This window comes from Dromiciops gliroides, chromosome 2 (genome assembly GCF_019393635.1).
Source record: "Dromiciops gliroides isolate mDroGli1 chromosome 2, mDroGli1.pri, whole genome shotgun sequence".
NCBI classification, from domain to species: domain Eukaryota; kingdom Metazoa; phylum Chordata; class Mammalia; order Microbiotheria; family Microbiotheriidae; genus Dromiciops; species Dromiciops gliroides.
This window is the reverse complement of record NC_057862.1, coordinates 697,956,377-697,965,902: the sequence shown is the minus strand read 5'-3', so window position 1 is coordinate 697,965,902 and position 9,526 is coordinate 697,956,377.

Sequence of the window (9,526 nt, the reverse complement as noted above, 5' to 3'; positions counted from 1 at the left end):
GGTTGGCCATTTCCCTCTCCAGCTCATTTTATAGATGAGGAAACAGGCCTATGGTCGAGTGACTTGTCTAGGGTCATGCAGCTAGAAAGTTTCTGAGGCTGGATTAGAACTAGGGAACAGCAGGCTTCCTGATGCTCTGCCCAGAGCTCTGTGCACTGGTGGTAATGGGTTGATTTGACAGCCAGGATACTTCCCTCTCAGTATTTCTAATCGGCCCAGCCCATGGATTACTGCCCCCCCCCCCAAAGTCCCATCTGTGGAAGAGAGGAGAGGAGCCCTCCCTGCCCCAGATTCACAAAAGGAGGCTCTGGGTGCTGGGACCACCATTGGGACCCAGGGACTCATTTCTGGCTTTGCCGGCCCGAGCCTTTGAGCCTTACTGGGTTGGGGGTCCCGGAGTTGGCTCAGTCTGATCCGATTCCACTTAACTCTTTAGGTGTGTCTGTCCTTTGGATTAGTTTCTCAAGGAGAAGGTTCTTTGATGTGCCCCAGAGAACTTCTGGGGTGCTTTGGGCTCATAACAGGGAGGAGGACAGAAAGAGAGGGAAAGAGAGGAGGGAGGGAGGGAGAGAAGGAGAGAAAGAGGGAGGGAGAGAAGGAAAGGGAGAAAGAGAAAGAGGAATAGAGAGAGAGGGAGAGGAGAGGGAGAAAGAGGAGAGAAAGGGATAGAGATAGAGGGAGGGTATGAGAAAATGGGTAGTTTCTCCTCTCAATGAGGATATAACAATCAATCATACTCCTCCTGACCTGTTTGTAGGACAAAAGTCTCAGATTCCCTCCTCCCCCTCTGGCTAACAAAATCACATGGTTCAAGGAGCCTGGATCTCAATAAGGTCCACTCCTCAGTTATGTCCATACAAGGAAGAGGGGTGGGAATACTGCATTCTGAATAGCTAGTTTTTGCATGTAGATTTGTAACCCTTGAGTAATCGGACCAATGATGAAAAAGGGAAGGGTCCATTTGCGTTAGGGACTAGGGTTTAAAACGGCCTGGGAGCCCCCTTTCTTTGCACCCACTAGCTGCACACTAGAGTGCCTCCTTCTCATGAGAAGGAAATAAAAGAGCCTTTGTCACATCGCTGCTGAGTTCCCGAGAAGAGATTGTTTTCCCTCACAGAGGGAGAAAAAGGAAGGGAAATGGAGGGAGAGAAGGAAAGGGAGAAAGAGGGATAGAAAGAGGGAGGGAGAGAAGGAAAGGGAGGGAAAGAGAGGGAGGGAGGGAGAAAAGGAGAGGGGAAGAGGTAGAGAAGAAGAGAAAGGGAGAGGGGAAAGAAAGAGGGAGGGAGAGGAGAGGGAGAGGCTGGGAGAGACAGACAGACTGACAGAGTTCAACAACTCTATGCCGTGTTCCACACCTGAGTCCCCCACCTGTTTGTGTAAGTCTTCCCAGCATACTTGCTGTGGGGACAACTTAGCCCCGTTCCTTACACTCATGGACAACCATTCATCCTGCACTCCCCAGGCACAGATCATGGATCTAGGTGGCAGTCCCTCGAGGCCTTCATGATGGGGAGGGATGAAATCACTTGCCCTACATCACAAGGCAGGATTCAAACCCTGGCCCTTCTACTGGAAATCCATCACTTGCTACTATCGCTGCTGCTGCTGCTGCTGTGAGAAATGTGGGCATGTGGATGGGGGCTTTAACCGTGGCCCACCTAAGAACCTAAGAGGAAAGCTCAGAAGAAACCACTTTAACAAAAGGAAGTCCACTCGCTAGCTGTGCTGTGTATTTAAAAGGAGTAGCAAGTTGTGCTTGGCAGATGGGCAGTTTCATGTGCAATCAACTTTTTTATTGTGCTGTTATGCAAATTGAATATATTTTAATTAGAAAAAAAGAAAAAGCATTTGTTCACAGACACAGTGAAAAGAGCACAGGGCTCTGAGAGAGGGAAGGGAAAGCTGAGTGTGTGGCCAGACTCTTCTAGTGTGAGGTGCCCCAGTGCCCACTTCTGCTCCCATCCCTCGAACATTTCCAGGGTCTTGGTGGCCCCCAGAAGGAAGTTTAACCTCCTGATCCTGGCATTCAAGGCCCTCACCCTTTACACAAACCTGCTGTGTTGTCCTTGCCGCTTTCCACTGTTCTGTCAGGTCCCCCACTCTGTGGGACTGTTGTTTCCAGTCTTCTCTCCCTATACCCAAGCCTGGTGGGGCCCCTCCCCACCTCTGTCTATAGGCTGGCTGCAGCTGCTCCACCTCTTCCAGCTCCCTCTCTCCTGGGGGCGTGGTCTGAAGGCCTCCTTTCTCCTCTCTCCTCCCCCAAACCAGACTTTTGCCATAAATGCCCCTGACCAGCTGGACAGAGCCAGGGAGCCGTTGGGGGGCTGCCGAGTTGGCACGCAGGACACAGGCCCTTTCCTTTCTTCCTATTCCTAGCCCCTAGAAGGGGCTACCTGGCACACCAGAGGCCTTTAATCCATGTTTATTGACTGACAAACTTTTAAGTGCCTGCTCTCTAAGTAGTCCCCTTCTGGGTGGGCTCAGGGCACACAAAGCCCAGAATCAAAGTCTCTGCCCTTAGGGACCTTCTACTGGAAAGGGGAGGGGGAATAAAAATAAGTCAATACAAAGGACAGTGTGACCCTGGGCTAGTCACTTCATCCTGCTGGTATCAGTTTCCTCATCTGTAAAATGAGCTGGAAAAGGAAATGGCAAATCACTGCAGAATCTCTGCCAAGAAAACCCTACATGGCCTCAGACATTTGACACTTTCTAGCCCTGTGACTCTGGGCAAGTCACTTAACCCTCATTGCCCCACAAAAAAAAAAAAAAAAAAAAGAAAGAAAAAAGAAAGGTCCACTTATAGGGGCAGCTAGGTGGCGCAGTGGATAAAGCACTGGCCCTGGATTCAGGAGGACCTGAGTTCAAATCCGGCCTCAGACACTTGACACTTACTAAGTGTGTGACCCTGGGCAAGTCACTTAACCCCTGTTGCCCCCCCCCCAAAAAAGTGAAGTGCGAGAAAAGGACCTACATGCACAAAAATATTTATAGCAGCTCTTTTTGTGGTGGCAAAGAATTGGAAACTCCTGAGGAGATATTGGGGAATGGCTAAACAAGCTGTGGTCTAAGAATGTAATGGAATACCATTGTGTTAAAAAGAAAAATGATGGGCAGGTTGCTCTCAGAAGAACTAGGAAAGACTTACAAAAACTGATGCTGAGTGAAGTAAGCAGAACCAGGAGAGCATTGTACACAGTAACAGCAACACTGTGGGTAACTTAGCTCTTCTCAGCAATACAGTGATCCCAGACAACCCCAAAGGACTCCACACCCAGAAGAACTGTGGAGTCTGAGTGCAGAACAAAGCAGACTATTCACTTTGGGGGGGGTGTGTGTTCCCCCTTTTGTTGTTTCTTCTCTCACAACATGACTAATGTGGAAATAGGGTTAACATGATTGTACAGGTATAACCTATATCAGATTGCTTTCTGTCTTGGAGGGGGAAGAAGGGAGAGAGGGAGAGAGAAAAATTGGGAACTCAAAATCTTATTTAAAATGAATGTTGAAAATTGTCTTTACATGAAATTGGGAAAAGAAAAATACTATTTACATGTTAAAAAGTAAAGTGCAAATGAAGCTTAGAGATGCAGGATTCTGGTGCCGTAAGAAGATAAATGAAATTCAGTTTTATGCTGTTAGTAACAACCAGAAGCACTTTTATGATGCTCTGAAGGCTATTCATGGGCCAAAGGCCTTTGGTGCATCTCAATTACTATGTGCTGATGGAGCCACACTGATCAGTGCTAAGGACATGATCCTGGAGAGATGGGCTGAACACTTCCATAGTGTTCAATCAATGCTGAAACCACTGACCATAGAACTCAGGTTGAAGTGGATCCTTCTGTAGCCAAAATTATAACTGAAGAAGAGGTTTTGAATGCCATTAGGTCCCTCTCCTGTGGCAAATCACGTGGTGCTGATTCTCTTCCAGCTGAGATTTACGGGGGGTGGGGGGCACCATACATACAAAAGCTGACGGAACTCTTCCAGGTTATTTGGGAAGAGGAGGTTATCCCCCAGGAGTTCAAGGATGCCTCCATTGTCCTTCTCTATAAAGGAAAAGGAAATAGATTGTCCTGTGACAATCACGGGGGAGGGGAGGTGTCTCTCCCTCATTGGTGGCAAGATTCTTGCTAGAATCCTCCTTATTAGGCTGATGCTTCACCTGGATCTGCTGAGAGCCAGTGTGGCTTCAGAAAGGGCTGAGGAACGGTTGATTGGGTGTTTGCTGCCTGACAACTCCAGGAAAATGCAAGGAGCAGAACAGAGTTCTGTACCCAACGTCCATCTACCTGACCGAGGCCTTTGATACTGTCAGTTGTGAGGACCCGTGCAAAACCATGGCAAGATGGAGTTGCTCAGAGAAGTTCATTAGTATTGTATGCCAGGATGTTTGCATAGGTTATGCTGGCCTCATGGCTGCACGCCCGTGGAACCTGGACGGTCGACCAGCACCCTGCCAGGAAACGGAATCGCTTCCATCTGAATTGTCTTAGGAACATTCTGAAGATCACCCAGCAGCGTAAGGTACCACACACTGAGGTCCTTTCTTTTCTTTTTTTGGAACTGCCCCAATTTTTTTATATTCATGTTCCATTTCATATCCAAAGTTATTTAAGAAACTTTTCTTGTTTTTTTTTCTTTCAAAAAGTTTTTTTTTTTTTAAATTTCTTTCTCTTCTTAATCCCCTCCAGCCATCATAGTTATCTCTCTGGAATTACAGTTGAACAGCTGATCTCTCTAAATTAAAGTCTGATCGGCCACAGTCGGACACACTGTACTTTGACCCTGACATCGTGATGTCATTTTAGTCCTTCGGGACCCCGAAAAACAACCATAAGCATCCAAAACGTCAAAGAAGAGAAGGTGTTTACAGTGCCTGAGAAACCGCCTCCCAGATGAGACTGAGCCCTGTGTCCCTGTGCCACTGGTCAATGAACGGTCCTCTGTTCATTCACTGAACACGAGCACGGGGTAAAGTACTGAGCTTCCCGATGGCCAGAATTAGAAGCAGGGTGAGGGGTGTGGGTGGCTTATGGGGCAGGCCCTAAGGTAGCCACTGGCCACCATTCCCTCCCCTTCTCTTCCCGCAGACAACTCTGTGGCCATCCTCCAATGAATGGCTGGCTGCCCCTCTGTAAAACTGCTGGTTTGTTTTTAATAATAGCTAGCACTTCCCAAGTGCTTGGTACGCACCAGGTACTGGATGTACCAAGCACTTTACAATCATCATCTCACTTGATCACAACAACCCTGGGAAGAAGGTGTTGCTATGATCTCCATTTCACAGATGAGGAAAACGGAGATTGGAAGTGACTTGCCTAGGGTCACACAGGAAACATCTGAGGTTAAATTGGAACCTGGATTTCTGACTCCAGGCCTGGCGCTGTATCCATTGCGCCACCTAGCTGTCTAAGCTGGAAGTCTCCAGTCACAGTAGAAGCAGCTGGCTCACCAAACAGCCAGGTTGATTCCTCTAGAGCCAGAGAGCTGACAGACAGGTCCCCCCCCCACCCCCTGCTGTGCCTAAACATCCCATCTGAAGATGCCTGGGTCCCTGGGTGTGCCCTGGGGAGTGGGCATCCACAGCACTTGGGAAAGACTTTCAGAAGCCAGTAACGGAGCAGAAATGAGCTTCGCCGTCCTCAGCATCGGTCGTTCAGTTGGAAATACCAGTGCCAGGCAAGGAGAAAGAGCACAAGGCTGGTTCCAGGGCACCTGGGTTCAAATTCAGCATCTGCCACTGAGTCCCTATGATAAGACTGAGTGAGACCCTTCCCCCTCTAAGTCTCAATTCCCACATCTGTAAAATGACAGCGTGGGGCCAGGCCCCCTCTAAGGGTCCCTGCCAGCAGCGAGCTGGGGACTCCAGAGCCCATTGCTCCACACACCTCACTTACCGGTACATCAGCTCTGCCCACAGCTCAGTGGTGAGTCAGCAGGAGTCAGGAGACACCAGGCTGGGGTTGGGTCAGACCTGGAAACTGGGGGCACCCCCAAGGTTCAGCCCTGGGCCCTCTTCTCCCCCTCTACTATTTCTCTGGGCAATCTTACTAACTCTCACAGATTCTTTGACTATCTCTATGCTGCTGATTTTCAAATCTCTTTGTCTACCCCTCACCTTATCCCAGCATCATGTCTCCAATAGGAGGGGCAGTGTAGACATCTTAACAGCAACAAGGCCAAGACTGAAGCCCTAGTCTTTCCCCCCAAACCCTCCCTTCTTCCCAACATCCCTATTACTGTCAAGTAAACAGTCCCGGAAGCCTGCAGCCCTTCCCATCCAATCAAGTGCCAAGTTTTGCTGTTTCTGCCTTCCTAATACCTCTCCAATATGGCCCCCCAGCCTGGGGCAGGCCCTCATTGCCTCTCCCCTGGACTAGCAGTAAGTGCTGTGGGGCTGGATGGCCCACTTTCCTCCAGTCTCTCCCTCTCCCTCCCCTGTCCATCCTCCACTCAAGTGTCAAACTGATCTTTCCAAAGTGCAGGTCTGCCCACCCTGTCGGAGGAACTTCAGGGGCTCCCAGTCACCCCAGACTCCAATATAAAATCCTGACAGGCAAAGTCCCTTCCTTAACCGGCCCCCTTCCTAGCTTTCCAATGTTCTCTGCCTTAATAAAGGGGCTGTTCCTCGAACAAGGCACTGCATCTCCCGATTCTGGGCCCCCTGCTCGGAATGCCCTCCCTCCTCATCGCTGCTTCCCAGCTGCCCTGACTTCTTCCTGCCCCGCCTTAGTGCCAGCCCTTCCCTCCGATCTCGGCTTTCTCTTCGATTTAGCCTGCCGATAGCTCGCGCCTACAAGTGGTTGCCCGTTGTCTCCCCCATTAGACTCAGCTCCTCCAGAGCAGGAATTGGCTTTTGCTTTGGGAGGCGGGGGGGCGGGGACAGATCTCCCCAGCACTTAGAACGGTGCCTGGCACGGGCTAAGTACTTGATAGATGTTTGTTGACTAGTTAGTTGTGAGCCGGCTGAAGTCTCTGGGCCTCAACTTTCCGTTCTGTGAAATGGAAATCACGTTCATTACCTCCACTCCCCAGCAGCTCCCAACACCTAACTCAAAGGGTCATTGTGAGGAAAGCCTTTTCCAACCCTGAGGGGCGGAGGTGCCTCCCCGCCTGCCCAGGCGGTCTAGGAGGGTCGCGTGGGTACATTCCCTGCCCTGGCCACTAACTGGACGCCTTTAGGACCTGTCTGCGTGTGCGTGTTTGACTTTCCATTGGAGAGACGAGTGCGCAGCGTGCCTGTGGCTTCCGAAGACGGCAAGAAAGCGCTCTGTTCACGTTCGGTTTTCTAAGGCTCTTTTAGAAGGAAAACCCGGGGCCGCCCCCCCGCCCCGCAGGCACCCCGCCCCGCAGTTAGGGCAGACAGCCCGGGCAGCCGCAGCTGGGGGGGGGGGGCGAAGTGCCACGGCCTCTTCATTCCCGGGACAGCCAGGGCAGGGCTAGCTCCCTGGGTGCGGCGGGGGAGGAGGGGTGATGGGGGCGGGGGGGGTGGCACAGAGCGCTGGGCTTCTTTCCGGCGCTCCATCCAGCTCCAGCCCTGCCGGGTGTTGGCTGTGGGACCCGGGTGAGTCTCACGCATCTCTCTGAGCCTCGTCGGGACACTTGCTTCAGGATTGGCCCTCGGTGTATGGGTCGTCCTATAGGCGACGAAGTCCCTTTTTCCTCGCCTGCTCCCCCACTCCGCCACTTCCACTTTTGTCACTTTTTGTCCCAGGGACCCTCTGCACAGGACCCCTGAGGATTTGATGAGCGCTCCCTCCCTCCCCAGCTCTCCCAAACGCGTCGTATCTCTAGGCGTTTATTCCCTTGGCATTTAGACTTCTGTATCTATGTGTGTCCTCGTCTGCCCTAGGACGAGGGCAGGGACTGCTTCATTCTTTGTCGTCTTTGGATCAAGCAACCGAACACAGCCTGGCACACAGAGGACACTCAATAAATGCACGATGATTGATAGAGTGATTCATTGTGCATGGATGGGCACTGTGACCTGCAGACTTCATCACTTGGCGCTAAATGAAATAAGCAGAAATCAGTACAGACAAGGACTATGACAAGGTAAACAACAAGCACTAAGCAAAAGAGCTGGATGCACTAATTCTGAATGATCTTGGCTCAGAGGGAAGAGATCAGCAAACACATGTCTGCTTTCTTTGAAGAGGTGGGGGACTACGGATGTGACATGTGGCCTACTCTATCGGATGGGGTCACCATGTCTTTTTTTTTTTTTAATGAGATATTTTATTTTTTCCGTTACATGTAAAGATAGTTCTCAACTTTTGTTTATACAAGCTTTACAATTTCAGATTTTTCTCCCTCCCTCCCCTCCCTCCCCCCCTCCCCTAGACAGCAGGTAATCTGATATAGGTTATATCTATATATCTCTATACATATACATATAGATATAGATATACACACACACATATATATACACATAATAACATTAATCCTATTTCTGCATTAATCCTGTTACAAGAGAAAGAATCAGAGCAGTGATGCCAAACCTCAAAGTAGAGAAAAAAAAAACAACAGCGCCCAAAACAAAAGAAATAATATGGTTCAATCAGCATCTATACTCCACAGTTCGTTCTTTCTTTTTTTTTCTTGGATTTGGAGATCCTCTTCTATCATGAGTTCCCTGGAACTCTTCTGCATTGGTGAGAAGAATATAGTCCATCACAGTAGGTCAACACTCAATGTTGATGATACTGTGAAATTTAAAATTGGATATTAGATCATAAATCTCCCCTACTTAACTTTTCCCTTAATTTATCTCCCAGACTAGTAAATGGAAGAAGCTTCTGGTTTTCTAGATAGAGCCTTTATTGTATATAAGGTGTTGTTGATTAGAAGGATAGGAAAGTAGAAATACAGTAGAAATCGTCTTAAATCTAGGCTTAGTCTATATTTCTTATAAAAACTCACCAAACCAAAAAAGGCCACCTTTGGAGTGAGTTAGACCGTCTGTGCCGCGCCGCCAGGAGTCCCGCCAAGCAGGCAAAAAGGCCTACCCTCGTTCTCTCCACCCCGGAAGTCAAAAAACCCAGCAGGCAGTCTGACATGCGCAGCAGGCGGACTGTACCCGGCAGGCAGTCTGACTTGCGCAGCAGGCGGACTGTTCATCTCCTCCCCAAAAGGGTGGTCCTTGAAAAACTGGCGTCTTTCAGTTATCCTAACCGACTGTTAAAAACTTTCATATTTTACCACAATACTGTGTACAATGTTCTTCTGGTTCTGCTCATCTCACTCATCATCAGCTCACGTAAGACCCTCCAGGTTTCTCTCAACGGGTCACCGTGTCTTAGTTTTGCTTCTCCCCTTCTTTGTTACAGAATAGAAAGGGAGGGCATGTATCTGAAAATAACTGACAGAAAAATAAATTTGACCAATTAAGAGCCGCCAATGTTTTTTAAAGGTTAGATAAGTCAACAAGCATTTATTACCTACTATGTGCCAGATGCTGTACTCTATAAGCACTAGGGATGCAAAGAAAGACAAAAGAAAGTCCCATTTCTCAAGGACC